The 20798-nt window shown below is 42.2% G+C and overlaps 1 long non-coding RNA gene across 2 annotated transcripts in view; it reads right to left on the bottom strand.

The window, feature by feature from the left end:
- LOC103226705 (uncharacterized) overlaps positions 1–20798 on the bottom strand; it is a 139462-nt gene that overhangs the window by 85584 nt on the left and 33080 nt on the right. Inside the window, exon 2 of one of the 2 annotated variants that reach the window (XR_005242386.2) lies at positions 18624–18742. This is a non-coding gene — a long non-coding RNA (uncharacterized lncRNA). The remainder of the gene's footprint in view (positions 1–18623; positions 18743–20798) is intronic. The other variant, XR_005242387.2, reaches the window with a different exon arrangement.

The following is a 20798-nucleotide window of genomic DNA, read 5'->3' as shown; positions in this document are numbered from 1 at the left end:
AATAAGTGTGTCATTAGAGTCTCCAGAGGAGAGAAGAAAGAGAAAGGAACAGAAAAAAATAAGTGAATATATCTGAAATGTTCAAAATTTAACTAAAATTATAAACAGATCTAAGAAGTTCACCAGTCCCAAGCACAAGAAACATAAAACAACTATACCAAGACATATGACAATCAAATTTTTGAAAAGAAGTGTTAAGACAAAATATTGCCAGGCATGGTGGCTCACATCTATAATCCCAGCACTTTGGGAGGCTGAGACAGGAGGATCACTTGAGCCCAGGAGTTTGATACCAGCCTGGGCAACATGGCAAAAGCCCATCTCTACAAAAAATACAAAAATTAGCAAGGTCTGGTGGGAGGCACCTGCAGTCCCAGCTACTCAGGAGGCTGAGACGGGAGAATTGCTTGAGGACCTGAGGCAGAGGCTGCAATGAGCCGAGATCATATCACTGCACTCCAGCCTGGGTGACAGAGCGAGACCCTGTCTTGAAAAAAAAAAGTCTTAGAATCAGCCAGAGGAAAAACATACTTTACATACAGAGGAACAAAGATAAGCATCTGGTCAGATTTTGTTGGAAGCAGTGCAAGTGCAACAACAATGAAGAAAAATCTTTGAAGGATTGAGAGAGAAAAAAAAATCTATACCCAATAAAAATATCTTTCAAAAATGAGGTGAATTAAGTACATTTTAACATATATAAAATTGAAAGAATTTATCACCAGCAGATTCACATTACAAAAAGTGATACAGTCTTTCAGAAAGGTAAGAGGGAGAGAAAAAGGGAAGGAGTGGGAAAGGGAAGGCAAGAAAAAGGATGCCAAATATAAGTGTGAACTTAAGACTGAAGACCACTGGAAATGATAACTACAGTGGTAAACACACAAGATTTTTTCTTATTATTATACTTTAAAAGACAACTGTTTAATTGACATGTTATCTGACCAAGATAACATGATTTTTTCTTATTATTATATTTTAAAAGACAACTGTTTAAGTGACAAGATGACATGATGTATTATCCCGTTTAAGCTGTCAGTTAGTCATGACCAAGAGAAGTTTAATCTCAAGAATGCAAGATTTGTTTAATATTCAAAAATAGGCCAGGCACAGTGGTTCATGCCTGTAATCCCAATAATTTGGGTGGCCAAGGTGGGCAGATCACTTGAGGTCAGGAGTTCGAGACCAGTCTGGGCAACAAGGTGAAATTCCATCTCTACTAAAAATACAAAAATTAGCCAGGCATGGTGATGGGTGCCTATAATCTCAGTTACTGGGGAGCTGAGGCACGAGAATCACCTGAACTCAGGAGAGTTTAGCCTGGGTGACAGAGTGAGACCCTGTCTCAAAAATAAATAAATAAACAAATCAATATTTTTTCAATATAATTCACCATATGAACAAACTAAAATGAAAAAACACAATCATTTCAATGGATTCAGAAAAAGCACTTGACAAAATCCCACATCCTAACTCCAGATAAAAACTCTCAACAAATCCAAATAGAAGGGAACTTTCCCAATCAGCTAAAGAGCATCTATGAAAAACCCATAGCCTCAGCCGGGTGTGGTGGCTCACGCCTGTAATCCCAGCACTTTGGGAGGCCAAGGCGGGCGGACTGCCTGAGGTCAGGAGTTTGAGACCAGCTTGGCCAACATGGTGAAACCCCGGCTCTACTTAAAAAAAAAAAAAAAAAAAAAAAACCTAGGCGTGGTGGCATGCGCCTGTAATCCCAGATATTCAGCAGGCTGAGGCAGGGGAATTGTTTGAACCAGGGAGGTGGAGGTTGCAGTGAGTCAAGATCGTGCCACTGCCCTCCAGCCTGGGCAACAGAGCGAGACTCTGTCTCAAAAAAAAAAAAAAAGAAAAAAGAAAACCCATAGCTAATATCATATATAGTGGTGAAAGACTGAATTTATATGGAAATGCAAAAGACATAGAATAGACAAATAACTTTGAAAAGAATAAAATTGAAAGATTAACACCATCTGATTTCAGTGTTTATTGTAAATCTACAAATATCAAGACAGTATGGTATTAGTATAAACATAGACAAATGGATCAATGGAACAGCATAGTCTAGAAATAGACCCACATGTGAATGGACAATTGATTTTTTTATAAAGGTGCAAAAGAAATTCAGAGGAGAAAGAATGTTCTTCCTAATAAATGTTGACACAATTATATATCCATATGCAAAAAAAGTGCTTTGATCCACATGTCATATTCAAGAATTAACTCAAAATTGATCATAGACTTAAGTGTAAAACCTAAAACTACAAAACTTCTAGAAGGAAATCTAGGAAAATATCTTTGTGACCTTATGCTAGGTGAAGGTTTCATAGCTATAGTATTCAATGCACAATCCATAAATGGAAAAGTTGACAAATTTGATTTCACTGAAGACAAAAATTTCTGCCCTTTGAAAGATACTGTTAAGTATGAAAGGTCAGAAATCAGGAGAAAATATTTACAAATTACATGTCTGATAAAGGACTCTTATCCAAAATATATAATGAACTCTTAAATCCAGTAATAAGAGACAAACAATAAAAAAGATACAAACAACCATTAAAAATGGGCAGATTTGAAAACACATTTCACCAAATAAGATATATGGCTGGCAAATAAACCTTTAAAACATTCTCGACATCATTAGAGAAACACAACTTCAAACCACGATCAGATACCATCATAGATCCACAAAAGTTGTCACAATCAAAATGGAGTCACTTGTATCAAAACCCTGACAGATGGAGCTGGGGAAGGCCATGAAGAAAGGGCTTTTATGCACATATGCCTTATAACAGGAACTATCACAAAAGACTCTGCAAAGACCACAACCTTGCACAAAGGCTGCCACTACCTTACAAGAAACTACTTCTACAAGGACATCTGCCTACCAACTGCCTGTCCAACCCTGGATCGATGCCACCCTTGCTATTGGTCCTAGTAGCCAAGGATAATTGTCTGAAAACAACTTACATAATCCTCTTCGTTTTACCTTTAAAAACTCTTGCCTTCCTTTATCTTCCTGAACACCCAACATACTCTCATTTCAATGCCCATTCCTGAATAAATCTCTCTTTCAGAGTCTCCCTCTGTTATTTAGGTTTGACATACCTATTAGAGTGCTTAAATTAAAAAGACTAAACATACTAAGGTTGGAGATGGGGGAAGTGGGAGATGTGTGAATAAACTGAATTATCATATGCTGAGAGTGGGTCATTTTACAGACCCGCTATCTGTGAAACGATGACTTTAAAAATAGTATGAGGCTGAGCACAGTGGCTCACACTTGTAATCCCAGCACTTTGGGAGTCTAAGGCAGGTGGATCATGAGGTCAGGAGTTCAAGATCAGCCTGGCCAAGATGGTGAAACCCCGTCTCTACTAAAAATACAAAAATTATCCAGGCGCAGTGGCAGGTGCCTGTAATCCCAGCTACTCAGGAGGCTGAGGCAGGGGAATTGCTTGACCCCAAGGGGCAGAGGTTGCAGTGAGTTGAGATCACACCACTGCACTCCAGCCTGGGCAACAGAGACTCCTTCTCAAAAAAAAAATAAAAAATAAAAAATAAAATAAAATAAAATAAATAAAAACAGTATGAACATTTCATAATATGTTAAACATACTCCTACTATTTGATCCAGACATTCCAACTGTAGGTATTTAGCCAAGATAAATGAAAATGTACATCCACACAAAGATCTACACGAGTGTTCATAGCAGTATTATTTGTAATAGCACAAAACTGGAAACCACTTAAATGCTAATCAAGCGGGCTTCATCCCTGGGATGCAAGGCTGGTACAACATTCGCAAATCAATAAACATAATCCAGCACATAAACAGAACCAAAGACAAGAACCACATGATTATCTTAATAGATGCAGAAAAGGCTTTTGACAAAATTCAACAGCCCTTCATGCTAAAAACGCTCAATAAATTCGGTATTGATGGAATGTACCTCAAAATAATAAGAGCTATTTATGACAAGCCCACAGCCAATATCATACTGAATGGGCAAAAACTGGAAAAATTCCCTTTGAAAACTGGCACAAGACAGGGATGCCCTCTCTCACCACTCCTATTCAACATAGTGTTGGAAGTTCTGGCTAGGGCAATCAGGCAAGAGAAAGAAATCAAGGGTATTCAGTTAGGAAAAGAAGAAGTCAAATTGTCCCTCTTTGCAGATGACATGATTGTATATTTAGAAAACCCCATTGTCTCAGCCCCAAATCTCCTTAAGCTGATAAGCAACTTCAGCAAAGTCTCAGGATACAAAATTAATGTGCAAAAATCACAAGCATTCTTATACACCAGTAACAGACAAACAGAGAGCCAAATCATGAATGAACTTCCATTCACAACTGCTTCAAAGAGAATAAAATACCTAGGAATCCAACTTACAAGGGATGTAAAGGACCTCTTCAAGGAGAACTACAAACCACTGCTCAGTGAAATAAAAGAGGACACAAACAAATGGAAGAACATACCATGCTCATGGATAGGGAGAATCAATATCGTGAAAATGGCCATACTGCCCAAGGTTATTTATAGATTCAATGCCATCCCCATCAAGCTACCAATGAGTTTCTTCACAGAATTGGAAAAAACTGCTTTAAAGTTCATATGGAACCAAAAAAGAGCCTGCATTGCCAAGACAATCCTAAGTCAAAAGAACAAAGCTGGAGGCATCATGCTACCTGACTTCAAACTATACTACAAGGCTACAGTAACCAAAACAGCATGGTACTGGTACCAAAACAGAGATATAGACCAATGGAACAGAATAGAGTCCTCAGAAATAATACCACACATCTACAGCCATCTGATCTTTGACAAACCTGAGAGAAACAAGAAATGGGGAAAAGATTCCCTATTTAATAAATGGTGCTGGGAAAATTGGCTAGCCATAAATAGGAAGCTGAAACTGGATCTTTTCCTTACTCCTTATACGAAAATTAATTCAAGATGGATTAGAGACTTAAATGTTAGACCTAACACCATAAAATCCCTAGAGGAAAACCTAGGTAGTACCATTCAGGACATAGGCATGGGCAAAGACTTCATGTCTAAAACACCAAAAGCAACGGCAGCAAAAGCCAAAATTGACAAATGGGATCTCATTAAACTAAAAAGCTTCTGCACAGCAAAAGAAACTACCATCAGAGTGAGCAGGCAACCTACAGAATGGGAGAAAATTTTTGCAATCTACTCATCTGACAAAGGGCTAATATCCAGAACCTACAAAGAACTCAAACAAATTTACAAGAAAAAAACAAACAACCCCATCCAAAAGTGGGCAAAGGATATGAACAGACATTTCTCAAAAGAAGACATTCATACAGCCAACAGACACATGAAAAAATGCTCATCATCACTGGCCATCAGAGAAATGCAAATCAAAACCACAATGAGATACCATCTCACACCAGTTAGAATGGCGATCATTCAAAAGTCAGGAAACAACAGGTGCTGGAGAGGATGTGGAGAAATAGGAACACTTTTACACTGTTGGTGGGATTGTAAACTAGTTCAACCATATGGAAAACAGTATGGTGATTCCTCAAGGATCTAGAACTAGATGTACCATATGACCCAGCCATCCCATTACTGGGTATATACCCAAAGGATTATAAATCATGCTGCTATAAAGACACGTGCACACATATGTTTATTGCGGCACTATTCACAATAGCAAAGACTTGGAATCAACCCAAATGTCCATCAGTGACAGACTGGATTAAGAAAATGTGGCACATATACACCATGGAATACTATGCAGCCATAAAAAAGGATGAGTTTGTGTCCTTTGTAGGGACATGGATGCAGCTGGAAACCATCATTCTTAGCAAACTATCACAAGAACAGAAAACCAAGCACCGCATGTTCTCACTCATAGGTGGGAACTGAACAATGAGATCACTTGGATTCGGGAAGGGGAACATCACACACAGGGGCCTATCATGGGGAGGGGGGAGAGGGGAGGGATTGCATTGGGAGTTATACCTGATGTAAATGACGAATTGATGGGTGCTGACGAGTTGATGGGTGCAGCACACCAAGATGGCACAAGTATACCTATGTAACAAACCTGCACGCTATGTACATGTACCCTAGAACTTAAAGTATAATAATAATAAAAAGATAAATGAAAATGTACATCCACACAAAGATCTACACGAGTGTGCATAGCAGTATTATTTGTAATAGCACAAAACTGGAAACCACTTAAATGTTAATCAACAGGTAAATGAATGCCAAGTATGGCATATCCATACCATGGACCTAACAGGTGAATGCCAACTATGGCATATCTGTACGATGGAATACTATTCAGCAATAAAAACAAAGAAGCTACTGGCACACAATTTATAATCTCAAAAACAAAAGAATGTTGACTGAAAGAAGCCAAACAAAAACATATACATCCACATACTGTATTTCATTTACATAAAATTCTTTAAAGTACAAACTATAACAGAAAGTTGATGGGAGGAAGAAACTACAAAAGGGCACTAAGAAACTTTTAAGGATTGTAAATATGTTCATCATGTGAATTTTGGTGATTGTTTTAGGACCTGTACATATGTCAAGACTTATCAACTTTCATACTCTAAAATGCACGGTTTATTGTATATGACAATTACACCTCAATGAAGCTGCTAAAAATTAACAACGGGGAAAAAGGGAATAAATGATAACCAAACCATAAGAAAAGGGATAAAGAGGAACCAGCAAAATAAAATGAACAACAGGTCAAGCGCGATGGCTCACACCTGTAATCCCAGCACTTTGGGAGGCCGAGATGGACAGATCACCTGAGGTCAGGAGGAGTTTGAGACCAGCCTGGCCAACATGATGAAACCCCGTCCTTAATAAAAATACAAAAATTAGCCGGGCATGGTGGCACGTACCTATAGTTCCAGCTACTCAGGAGGCTGAGGCAAGAGAATCCCTTGAACCCAGGAGGCGGAGGTTGCAGTGAGCCAAGATCGTGCCACTGCGCTCCAGCCTGGGTGACAAAGTGAGACTCCAACTCAAAAAATATATAAAAATAAAAATAAAAAACAAACAGTAAACATACTTAAGTTGGCAGAAGGAAAGTGAGTATAGTCATCCTTTGTTACACTTGGGGGTTTGGTTCCAGGACCCCCACAGATGCCCAAATCTGCTCATTCCCAAGTCCTGAAGTCAACCCTGTGGAACCTGCCTATGTGAAAAGTCAGCCCTCTGTTAAAGTGGGTTTCGCATCCAGGGAGTACTGTATTTTCAATCCAAGTTTGGTTGAAAAAAATCTGCCTATTAGTAGAGTCTCCCAGTTCATACCCGTGTTGTTCAAGGGTCAACTGTAGTATCAGTTATCACTAAATATAAACAAACTGAATTAATCCATTAAAAAACAGACTGTCAGGTTGGCTTAAAAACAAATCCAGCTATGTACTATATGCAAAAAAGAAATGTAAAACAAAGTGATTTTAAGAAGTTGAAAATAAAGGAGTGGGCTACTGATAGATACCTTGCAACCACAAAGAGAGGGAAAGTAGAAGCATGTTAATTAAAGCAACCAAAAAAGACGATCTAAGTGTCAAGTTGATTCAGAAAAATTAAAATTTAATAAATTAATCATTTGTCTTGAATAGATAGGAGCTAAAACTTAAGATACTAATATGATTTTACATAAATGGTGATCCAAAAGAGGGCCTATGCTGGTTTTTAAATCAGCCTACCTAAATTAACTTTTTCACAAGTGTTTTGTCCTACTTGGAGGTTCTTCAAACACCACTACTTGCTTGAGGGCATAGTTTAGTGATACATTGTGTTGGTTTTAATCATTAATTTCCAAAGCTAATTGTTGTTTCTAAGTAATTATGAGTATTGAGAGTCTTTGGGGACAGATCATGATTTGTAATTTAACCCATCAGTTATTAGCATATTACAACTTGAAAAAGATTGGAGAGTACTAGTTTAATGTCTTATTTTGCTAATCATTGGAGGCCAACAGATGTGACAAATCTTGGAAAAAATCTATCTTCTGTTCCCTTTTCCTGTAGATGCAGGATTTGGGCCAATGCAATGATGGGCTCCATGTACTTTGTTGGTTTTTAAAGTTCTCATACTTGGTCCAGAGTTTCCATCAGGGTCAGGAAGAGGGATGAAAGGGTTGTATTCAATCTACAACATGCCTTGAATGCCACCTTCTACAAAATATGTGAACTCAATAACTACTCTTTGAAGTCTTCAATCAGTCCTGCCAATGGGGTAGTCTAGAACTGTGGTTCTCAAACTTTGGCTTGCATCAGAATCATCTCAAGGGCTTGTTAAGATAGAGATTCCTGGGCCCCTTCCCCAGAGTTCCTGACCGGATCTGATACGGGGCTGAGAATGTGTACTTCTAACAAATTCCCAGGAGGTGCTGCTGCTAAGTGGTGATTCTGGCACTCAGAACCATTGTTTCTCCTGTTGTTGCTGCTTCTCAGCATGGCTTCAGCCCGTGGCTGTTTCTCTTGCCGTCGCCATGACATCCACTGCCAGACGCACTCACCTGGAAGTCACCACAACATCCACTGCCAGACACACTCACCTGGAAGATGACAAGAGAAACAGCCATGGGCTGAAGAAACAGCCACAGTGAAGAAACACATGGGCTGTTTCTTGTCGTCTTCCAGGTGAATGTGTCTGGCAGATGTTGTGGTACCTCCCCAGATCCTTCTTTAAGACTTAGCACCTCATTCCCGAACAATGGGGAGTGTTGCTTATTCATTTATTAGAGACAGGGTCTCACTGTGCTGCCCAGGCTGTAGCATAGTGGGGTGATCACAGCACTTTGCAGCCTTGAATTCCTGGGTTCAAGCAATCCTCCCTCCTCGATCTCCCCAAGTGCTGGGATTACAGGCATGAGCCACCACGCTGGCCCAAGTGTTGCTTACTGATGGCTCACAAATCCTCCTTTCTAGGAATGTTGCTTCTAATTAAGGAGCTGCTTGCCCAAGGTCTGCTCCCATCTCTGAGGCAGCCACTATGTCCCCATAACTGGTGGATGAAGAAGGTATAAGCTCAGCCCCACTGCCTCAATTCAGGACCTCTGAAGAGCCACCCTGACTCCCCACGGGGCTTCCCCAGTCTACATGCAATACAGCTGCATGCAAATCTCTGACTCTCAGTATGTTTCCCAGGACCCAGTGCAAGCCCCATCTACTCAGCATCCCTCACCCCACCCCAACCTTACCTCTACCCACATTGGGTCCCTCCCCCTGCATTAGCCTCAGAAAACTGAATACTCAGAGACCTTTGTGAGTCTGAGCCTCAAGAACACAGCGGCTGAGGCACAGAAGAGGGAGCCCTCACTGCCTCTGGCCCCACACAGAAGTGACGCTGCTGCCACAGTCACAGAAGTCAGCTGGACACTCCACATGCTCCACGTGCTTCTCAGTCTACAGGATAGTTGCCAAAACAATCAACCCAGGTGTTTGCTCTGCAGAAGAAAACATTCAGTGCTCCCGCTTCATAGCCACACAGGCGGAGTGAGAAGCCAGGAGGGTCCCATCCAGGGAAGGGCTGCTTTCTTACCCAGCTAGGTTCTCCCCAGAGGCCAAAATGTCCCACCCTAAACTCAGGAAGCTCTCAGAGACATTGGTTCCAAGAAATGCAGGGTAAGGAACAATGGTTTAACTGATGCTTTTCTTCTTCCATTCATTCACACATTCATTCAACCAACATGTGCTTGAGCTTCCACTGTGTTGAGCTCTGGCGTAATCTGGGGACCCAAGGGGGACTAAAACAGAATCCTTTTCATCAAGTGGTTTACAATCTGGTGCAGGAGATGGACGTGAAATAGGCAGTCCCGGGAAGTCCCGTGAGAGGCAGTATGCACAGTGGTGAAGAACCTGGGCTCTGGAGCCAGAACACCCAGCTCCAATTCCTGTATGACCTTGGGCAAGTCACTTACCTGAGTCTCAGTGTCCTCATCTGTGAAATGCGGATGATAGCAGTGCCTACCTCACACAGGGTGGATGCAAAGTCTAAATGAGTTAATACCTGAGAAGTGTTTAAAGCAGTGCCTGGTGGGCCCAGCACAGTGGCTCACGCCTATAATTTCAATACTTTGGGAGGTCAAGGCAGGGATTGCTTGCACCCAGGAGTTGGAGCCCACCCTGGGCAACATAGCGGGACCTCGTCTGTACCAAAAATGGAAAATTATCCAGGCGTGGTGGCACGTGCCTGTAGTCCTAGCTACCCAGAAGGCTGAAGCAGGAGGATTGATTGATCCCAGGGAAGTTGAGGCTGCAGTGAGCCGTGATCATGCCACCACACTCCAGCCTGGGTGACAGAGCAAGGCCCTGTCTCAAACAAATAAAATGAAATAGTGCCTGGTACAGAATCCTAATTGTTAGGTATTGTGAATATCAGTGTGAAAGAGAGAAGGGTGCTGAGGACCCATAACAAGAGGTCAGGGTTCCAGACATGAAACTGACAACCTCTGAGGGCTACAGCTTGCCTGTAACATGAGCAGATCCAAACAAAGGATCCCTACAGCCCTTCTACTGCTGGAGCTGTGGGCTAGAGGTGCCACCCAGTGGGCACCTACTAAAGAAGTAGTCAGGGGAACATCTCCTGCCTTGGACATGTAGGATTTAGGGAGAGAGGGAGGACTTTGCTACACTTGACTTCACAGGAGGTTTGATGATGGCTGACAGCCTGTTGCCAAGGACATCAACTGAGGATAAGCAGAATGGTTCATGCCCAGCAGGCACCTCCTCCATCCCAGGGCCCCAGGACCTAGGGGCTGCAACCCCCCTCCACATGCATCTCCTCTCCTCCCCTCCCCTCAAGGTCACCCGCCCCATCTCTGGACCCACATTCCTCTGCTCTTTGTAAATGCCACTGACAGCCTGCAGATTTGCACATGCCTCTGCTTGCTTGGCCAGAGGGACTATCGACTCCACAGCACACATCAGCAGGGAACTTTCAGAGGTCATGGGCCAAGGCTTTAGGGAACATAGTCCTGTCAGTGAATGCCCAGGTCAGGAAAGGACACTGAATGACAGACACATGAAGAACGCTAGAGCTCAGAGCAAGGCTGGCGGCTTCGCAGAACAGTGGCTTGGGAGAGAACAGGCCAGCTGGCAGCCCTTCACTGTGCAATGCAGGCTGTACCCTCTGCTAGGCCACCAACCAGAGGGGCATTCCTGGCTGTAGAGAAGGGAGGAATGATGGAGCAAATTCAGAGGGATCCCAGGGTCTATTTTGTGTTGTCTTATTCTCTGCCAGTTCTTGCCTTCCCTCTCTTCTCCTCATCTTCAGTTAAGAAAAATGGAAGCGTGGTGTGGGGGGGTAGCTAAGACCTTGGAGCAACCTGGATGCTAATTTCAATCCACAACACTGGACATAAGCCTTGGCCAGCAGCCCTCAGCTACTTCCAGCTCAGCCACCCGAGGCTCCTAGGGCTGAAAATACCCAAGCATCTGATGAAGCAGCTGCAGGTTAAATTTAGCTCTGGCAAACCTGGGACTAATCTGGGTGCTAGAAGCAGCAGAGCAGACTGACTGATGCACCCATCACAGGTGTGAGGGCCGACGATGGCACCTGGGAGGGAAGCACCTGGGAGGGAAGTGGAGCAAGGGAAAGAGATGGGGCGGGGCCCAAAGCCAGTTCTCATCTTGCAGGAGTATGACAGGACTGGTCAGCCCGGTGCTGCTGTTAGCAGATGCCGGGCAGGTAGCATCAATGAGCAAAGCAGAAAGATGTACAGAAAGGGGAAGGGTAGGACTGTGATAAACTGCAAAGCAGATGTCCTACCTAAAACCACTGGAACAGCCTGGGCGATAGAAGGAGACTCTGTCTCTAAATAAACAACAAAAGCACTGGAATTTAGATTTTTAAATAACATCATGTTAGCCAAATAAAATCCTACATTCGGTCTGCAGACTCTCAGTGTGATACCCTGGCCTAGTTGAATGGAGAAGGCAACCCCATGGCCACTATTTCACCATCAGTTATTTCATTCTTTGTTTCTTCAGATCCTGTTAAAATCTAAACAGACCTCGGGCTTTGAGCTTTCTTAGGTAACTCGGTTATTCTTACTGACCCCTTTAAAGAAGGAAGGAAGGGGAAATAATCAGCATGCATTAATAAATTAACTGGTAAATTAGCACCTATTAATATGTTCAGAATCAACTAATGGTTACCTGTATTAAGCAGCAGTTATTGAATGCAAAGAATTCCACTCAACTGGGGTTGGAGTCAGACAGGCTTTGGTCTCAATCCTGGCTCTGCCATCACTGGGAAACTAATTAACTTCCCCAAACTGCAGCTTCCTCTGTGTAGGGTGGAAATCATATGCCTTTCTTGGATTGTTATGAAGATTAAATGAAGTAACCTAGGACAGTGTTCGACATGAGATAATTCATGCTCAGCAAATGGTGGATGAACTTTAACCATCTGAAAGCCAGGTTCTGTGGGACAGGGACTAAGAGTGGAAGGGGAAGAAGGCAGTGGGAGAGCCCTTCACCAGCTCACAGCTTTCCTGGAACCTGGGTCCCAGCCCCATCAGGCCTCATGCAGAATCAGAGGGCTTTGGAGCCACATGGGGCCACACTGCCTCCCTGTGCCCATTCGCCACACTGCGGCTGCATTCAAGCTAAGCTGCCATTTGAGATGCAGAATCAGGCCAGTAGACCACGACTTCACCACTGTCTCTACTCCACTGGAACCCCTCCTGCTGCCTTGTACTGAGCTAGGTGGTTGTGGAAGCCAATTATCTATGACTGCAACATCCAGTCACCCAAGCAAGCTACTCCCACACTGGAGAGCACTTGTCCAACTTCCCTGAGCCAGCACTCACCCACAGACGGCCAGGCACTGTTATCACCTGGATAGATTTGGAAATAAATATCCATTGACACCCATCCAGACCTACAGAATCAAAATCTCTGAGGATGGGTCTGGGGGATCCATATAAAAAGAACCTTCCCAAAGGATCTTACATTCAGCCGATTTTGAAAACACGCTGCTTTAACAACCCTTACTGGGCTGCGCCACAATACCTCTTGGGTCTGACTTGGTTTTGTAAGTGACACAAGCAGAAAAAGACAGTGCTCTCTGCACTGAAAATGAGTATTCCCACGGAGCTGGAGAAGCAAGGAGGTAAGGAGTGGATGAGAGGAAGCAGACAGAGCAGGAGGTGGAAAAAAGGAGATCCTAAGGAAGACAGACAGAAGAGAAGGAAAACAGGCACAGAGAGAAATGGGGAAAAAGAAGAAAGGGAGGAGGTGGGAGGGAGGGAGAGGGGAGAGAGATATAAAGACATGAGATGGAGGTAGAAAGTAGAATGACAATTACTAGAGGCTGGGCAGGGTGTGTATGTGGGATGAAGAGGTGGCTTGATAAACACAAACAGATAGAAGGAGTAGGTTCTAATGCTTGATAGCAGAATAGGGTGACCATTGTTAACACTGCATTGTATGTTTCAAAATAGAAGAAAGGATTTGAAATGTTCTCAACACATAGACATGAGAAATACTCAAGGTGATAGATATCCTGGATACCCTGACTTGATCATTACACGTTCTATGCATGTAACATAATGTCACATCTACTTCAATACTATGTACAAATATTATTTATATAAAAAAAGAAAGACATAAGATGCAGCACACTCCTAAACTCATGATAGCATTTGCCAGGGCAGTGATAACCTGTGCCAAAACAATAGACACATTGTAGATTGAGAAAAAAAGTATTTCGATGTAGGCATAGGATTCATACCCACAGTGTGCAAAAAAAAGGTTCTACATATTGTACATATTCTACATATTGATATAAAAATTGTAACGGAGAAATGAGCAAAGAGCAAAGAAGATCCAAGTAGCCAACACATGAAAAAGTGTTCAGCTCACTAGCAGTTTGGGAAATGCAGATCATTATTGTATACCTATACTTACTGGCAAAAATCAGAAAGCCACTTACTTATAGCTGGGTGGGATGTAGGGGAAAGTGTTTCTTTAAATCTTAATGGTAAAAAGTGTAAATTGCTACTGAACTTTGAAAAGCTATCTGATGTCATCTAACAAAATTAACCACTCAATCAATCAATCCACCTGTTCCATTCAGGGGACTTGATGCTCTCAAGATAAAATCACCAGGACACATCGATATTTGCATAAGAATGCTAATTGCAGCATCATCCCCAGTAGCAAAAACACTAGTACAAAGAAAAAGGCCATTAATAGGGTACTGTAGAATAAACACTGATACATCTAGTCCATTCAATATGGCTTTATACAGCAATTAAAAGGAATGAATAGAGCCATATTGGAGTTGAAATTTAAGGAATGAGGTATTGTGTGGAAAACAATAATTAAAAATATAGGGCAAAAATGTTCATAATATCGCTCTACTTTTGTAAAACAAAATAATGACAGAAATTTCTATTGTACATATGTGTATGTGTGTGTGCTGGGCTGGTAGTCAGCGTACACTGATAAAACCATATTGGTTATTTCAGCAAGTGTTCACTGTGTTTCGTTGGTACTGTGCATACTGCAGCCAGTACATATTTGCTACATATTTTGAAGGTCATTCGTGCATATATGCATTCATATTGTATACAAGTATATAAGAAATATGGAGAAAATATAGATGGCTGCATAGTAGGCTGTTAACACGGATTACTTGGAAAGGAAAGGAGGCTTCTTTAGGCAGGACAAGAGAAAATAAAAGAGGGGATAACCAATCTAATAAGGAAAAGAAAAATAAAGACAGTAGGAAAACCTGTGTAACACAATCATAAATATGCTATGCACTTCCATAAAAATATGTTTTCAAGTATATAGTATTTTAAAAATATAAATGTGAGAAGCTTGTATTAGTTAGCATTGTTGCAATCATGCCGTGTAACAACCCAAACCTGAAAATCTTGGCAAGTACAATGAAAGCATGTATTTCTCACTCACAGATCAGTGGGTTGGCTGGCATGACTGCTTTAGGCTGTGGGTCAGGCTACAGTCAGCTCCCTGTGTCTCTCAATCTGAAATCAGGACCACCTGGGGCATGCTATTCTCATGGAAAATGGCAGTGGCACAGGAGGGGAAGCTAAGCCACACAAGCACACGTAAAGCCTCTGCTCATGTCTCATTCACTCACATTCTGATGTCTGCAGGAAGTCACATGGCCAATCCAACATCAGTGGGATAATATGTTCTCCCCATAAAGGGGTGGTGGGGGTATGGGGGAGGGAGAGCGAATACTTGCTAAATGAAAATACAGTCTCCCCCAGAATCCTGTGGAAAGCTAGACAAGAAAGGATGATTGTACAATGGAGAGAGAGCTCTCTTGGAAAAAGAAGAGAGAGAAGTGAAGACAATGCCGCGGGCATGTTGTACAAATGGCCTAGCCAGTTGAAGAACACAGATAACCCTGTCCTGACACATCATCACAACAGATGAGATACTTGTTGGGGGAGAAGTATAAATTGGTGCAACATTTTTGGAAGGTTGTTTAATAATATCTCTTAAAATATAAATGCACAAACTTTAAAAACAATCTATAATTTCTCTCCTGGAATGGAACCTATCTGTGGATATACTAGCCAAATGTCATCAAGTAAAGCAATGTTTATAGTAGGAAACAAAAACTAGGAAAAAACTAAATATCGGAAGAATATGGTTAAATAAATCATGCTATATCCATAAAATATTACATTCTGTAATTGTTAAAAACAAAATACAAGCACTCTATATGTGCACATATCTAGAAATACCAAGATATATTAAGTTTAAAATGAAAGTTCAAAAAATAAGCAAAGAATATAAACAGGCAAGTCATACAAAAGAAAACCCAAATTGTCAATGAATATAAAACATGCTCTACTTCACTAGTGAGTAGGGATTTCTAATTACAAAAATAATATGATACCATTCTACCCTCAGAAAAATTGATTTAAAAAATCTGATAATACCAAGTGTTGACAAAAATGTGGAAAAGCAGGAACTCTTACATGGTAGCAATAGTATCATTCACAAGTAATAAATGAACCTGCCTCTTGAAACTTCTGCTCAACAAAGGGACAACTGATGATATAGAAGGACCTTCTTTTCTTCTTTCTTTCTTTTGGAGGCAGAGTTTCCCTCTGTCGCCTGGGCTGGAGTGCAATGGAGTGATCTTGGCTCACTGCAACCTCTGCCTCCAGAGTTCAAGTGATTCTCCTGCCTCAGCCTCCCAAGTAGCTGGGATTACAGGCATGCACCACCATGCCCAGCTAATTCTTGTATTTTTGGTAGAGATGAGGTTTCACTATGTTGGCCAGACTGGTCCTGAACTCCTGACCTCAAACAATCTGCCCGCCTTGGCCTCCCAAAATGCTAGTATTACAGACGCAAGCCACTGCGCCTGGCCTGTTTTCTTTTTATGATAGTTATAACAATGTAGATATAGGCTGTGAATTTTAACAAAGCGTTTAGAAAGGCTTTCATGGCATCCACGTGGGGAATATAGAGCTACGTGAGTTGAAGATTAGAACAATTAGGAGCATCCATAGCTGGCTAAAAAAGAAAGAGCACAGATTGATTATTCAGCAAGTGCAAGCCAAAACGGGGTCTCTACTGGTGTGCCAAGATCTCTAGACTAGACTCTTGTGATGTCTCAACTGACAGGATGTATGGCCTGGTCATCAAATGGTCAAATTATCCATTCAGCATAGTGCACATTCAACTGATTCATTGGGCAAAGGCAAAAAAAAAAAAGTCAAAAAGACCGGTCTGATAAAATGAATATGTCCACAAACAACAAAACAAGTGTCATAGGCATCAATGTGAAGCCAAGTGTTTGAGTACAAATATTCACTGGGATGAGTGCAGAGTCAGAGATAGGAGGTTTGTTAACAGTCCATGTAAAAAAGAACTGGGAGGGTTTTTCACTCATTAAAAGATCAACTTAAGTCAACAATACATGTGGCTACCAAAAAGTAAAAATAAAAGTCTATTGTAGATTAAGCTATGTCATTAGAAGAGTTCAGAAGTTGTTGAACTCATTAATTACATCATTATATGAAGTGCCTGTTCAGATTTGGTTTCTTCCTCTTTTTTTTTTTTTTTTTTTTTTTTTGAGATGGAGTCTCGCTCTGTCACCAGACTAGGGCGTCGTGGCATGATCTTGGTTCACTGCAACCTCCGTCTCCCGGGTTCAAGAGATTCTCCTGCCTCAGCCTCCTGAGTAGCTAGGACTACAGCACGTGACACCACGCCCAGCTATTTTTTGTATTTTTAGTATAGACAGGGTTTCACCATGTTGACCAGGCTGGTCTTGATCTCCTGACCTTGTGATCTGCCCACCTCGGCCTCCCAAAGTGCTGGGATTACAGGCGTGAGCCACCGCACTTGGCCAGTTTCTGCATTTTAAGAGGGACATTAAAACATTATTTCTATGGACAATATGTAAAACATTTACTATGCTCCAGGAATAAGTAAATATAAACAACAGGATAAGTTTTGTGTCATTTAACAGTTGTAACAGCTCTATGAGGCAGGCACTAAAATTCTCGTTTCACATAATAAAATAAAACTATGGCTCAGAGAGGCCAAGGCAACACTCTAACCAGGACTCAAACCCAGGTCCCTACATCTATAGCCCCAGCCTTTGCATAGGACATTCTTCCACTCGCAGCTAGAGGTGGGAAGGCAAAACTCAGGATGAGTGCTGCAGCCATGAGGCCCACTGGGAACAGAGCTCTGCAGCAGCCCGTCAACGCTTGGTACATGTTTATATAACTGTATGGTATAATTTTAGCAGTTGAGCCAATCACTGGGCTCAGGAGGCTTATAGAAACTAATCAATGCTTGGTCATAAAGATAGAAAATTAAAACTACTAACACTTTAGTAGTCACTCATAAGTATTAATAGATAAATTAACAATAGCACTATTTAGTGGCAGAAGCACCTACCACTGCCTCATCTAAGTTGTCTGTACCTTCTCTGTCCCACCACCTCAATTTTTGTCGAGCTTCACCAATGGAAAAAACCAAAAAAAAAAAAGCAGAAGAAACTCCAGTGTCACTTTGGCATAGGCTAGAACTCAGGGAGGCTGAAACGGAGAGGCCACAAAGGCTGACCTGGAACTTTCCAGTTATAATCTCTCACATTTCCAAGCCAACAGAGGGAACGACACAAAGAAAAATCAAAGCTAAGGGATCCAGCAGAAAGCGACCTAAGTCAGTTTCATGAGACTCAAACCCAGGAATTGTTCCTTATCTACTGCAAAGGAGAAAGTCACTATTTGAGGGAGCTAGGCCATGAGTCTGGAGTTCCCGGCCACTGTTTTGCCATCTCTGCCTGGTCATGAAGGCCAGAGGAAAGCTCTGGGGGAACTGGAGAGAGACCACCGTAGATGGCACTCGTACTGGTTACTGAGTGTGAGGAATGAATTACCCCAAAACGAAGCCACTTAAAGCAACATATTTACTATCTCACCTGCTCTGTGGGTCAGAAATGCAGGAGTAGCTTAGCTGGTGGTTCTAATTCAAGGTCTCCCCAGAGGCGGCGGTCATCTCAGGGCTTCCTGCGGGAAGAACTGCACTCACCCAGCAGCAGGTTTCAGAGCACACCTGAGTCTGAGCTTACTCACGTGGTCGTTGGCGGGCCTCGGGTCCTTGCTGAGAGCTGGAGACATCAGTTTCTTGCCACCAGGGCCTCTCCATAGGACTACTCCCAACATGACAACTTGAATCCTGCAGATGGAGGGCTCTGTGAGAAGAAGAGCAAGCAATGGCATGCAAGGCCCAGGTCACAGTCCCTCTGCAACCTAATCTCAGAAACGACATCCCATCGTTTTTATTGTGCTCTATTTGTTAGAAGCAAATCTTAGGTCCAGCTACACTCAAGGGGAGGGTATTACACAGGGAATGAGTACCAGGAGGCCAGGATCATTGAGAGCTAGTCTAGAGACTACCTAACACAATAGAATTTGAGCCCCTGGAGTCAGCCATGCCTGAAGCCTGATTCCTCCTGGTCTTCTCAGTTATGAGACATAATATATTCTCTCCTTGTAAAAATCAGTTCAAGTTGGGTTTCTGTCATGTCATGTGTAGCCCAAAGACCCCTTCACTAAAACATTAATACACATCCTGAAGGCCCACGCCAGTAACACCAGAGTGGCAAGAGAGGTCATCACACAAGCTTTCCCTGGAGTGGATGCAATTCTTTTTTAGGTTTTATTGTTTTGTTTTGTTGTTTTGGCAGCTCTATGCCCAGTGCCTACCAAGCAGAATTCTTAACTGTTCTGTACAATCCTTGATGGTATTTTTGGACTTATTCTGCCTGGTTATAAAAATCTAGCATTCTCAGATTCTTCCCAGCTAATTTAGCATGCCTGTGTGCAGTGTGAGAGCATGCCAAACTCAGAATTTTCCTGCCAAAAATGACAGTGACTAGAATTAGACCATCAGGAGTGCAATTAGCTTAGACATGCTATTAACACCCCAACCATGAACACAGAAGGAAAAGCTGGAAAAAAAATGGAAAGTTAAAAGAAAAATAAGTTAGCTCAGTTAGTGGCAAACAATAAAATAAATTTCTACCCTGAATTCGATTTTGTTGTGGTTGTTTGTAAATGACGCAAAATTTTAACAATCACTTGCATAAATTTAGCAGAAAAACAACCTACCATGTGTCTCTGGCTAATAAACTATGCTGTAGAGAATACTGAGATTTGAGAATTTTCCTTTCTACACTCGCCTTAAAATGTATTCTCTTTAGCACCCAATCATGGTGGATGGTATCACTTATCTCTCAGACACTCAACCATAACATAAAAGCTGTATGAGTTGGTTTGCTTTATGAAAGATATCATCTGTGTATGTATTGCCTACGTGTGTGTGTGTATGTGTGTGTATCTGGACATATTTTTAAATACAGGATATTACTACATTGCCCAGGCTAGAGTGCAGTGGCTAGTCACGGGTGCAATCATAGTACACTGCAGCCACAAACTCCTGGGCTCAAATGATTCTCCTACCTGAACCTCCCAAGTAGCTGAGGGCACCACTACACTCACACCTCACAAAATACATTATTTAAAAAAAAAATTTCAGCCACGTTTTTTGAGACAGGGTCTCACTCTGTTGCTCAGACTGGAGTGCAGTGGCATGATCTCGGCTTGCTGTAGCCTCAACCTCCTGGGCTCAAGCAATTCTCCCACCTCAGTCTCCTGAGTAGCTGGGACCACAAGTGCGGCCCACCATAGCCAGCTAATTTTTTTTTTTTTTTTTTTTTTAGAAACAGGGTCTCACTATGTTGCCCAGGCTTATCTTTCACTCCTGGGCTTAAGTGATCCTCCCACCTTGGCCTCCCAAAGTGCTGAGATTACAGGTATGAGCCAACACGCCTGGTCAGTAATTATATTTTTAACAGGAGATGCTCACATGGACAACAGGGTTCCACTCTCCTCTACATCAGAGGTGTCAAACTTGAGTATGCTTCCAAATCCTCTGGGGAGCTTATCGAAACACAGATGGCTGGACCCCGTCCCTGAGTTTCTGATTCAGTTGGTCTGGGGTGAGGACCCAGAATTAGCATTTTGAACTAGCTTCCAACTGATGCTCCTGCCAGTTGAGGGCCAGTGCTCCAAAAGTTGAAGGGAACTTGTTCCTCTCACAGCCACTCTCAGGCCCCCGGCTCACTCATGGGCCTCTAGAACTCTCACCTTTCTCTGGCATTGCTAATTCTCCAACTGCCATCCCTCTCTTTCAAGTCCATTTCTCCTAGCCACCCGGCAACCCAATTTTGTGACATTTCTGGCATT

This window comes from Chlorocebus sabaeus, chromosome 21 (genome assembly GCF_047675955.1).
Source record: "Chlorocebus sabaeus isolate Y175 chromosome 21, mChlSab1.0.hap1, whole genome shotgun sequence".
Lineage (NCBI taxonomy): Eukaryota > Metazoa > Chordata > Mammalia > Primates > Cercopithecidae > Chlorocebus > Chlorocebus sabaeus.
This window is presented reverse-complemented; position numbering and strand designations above follow the sequence as displayed.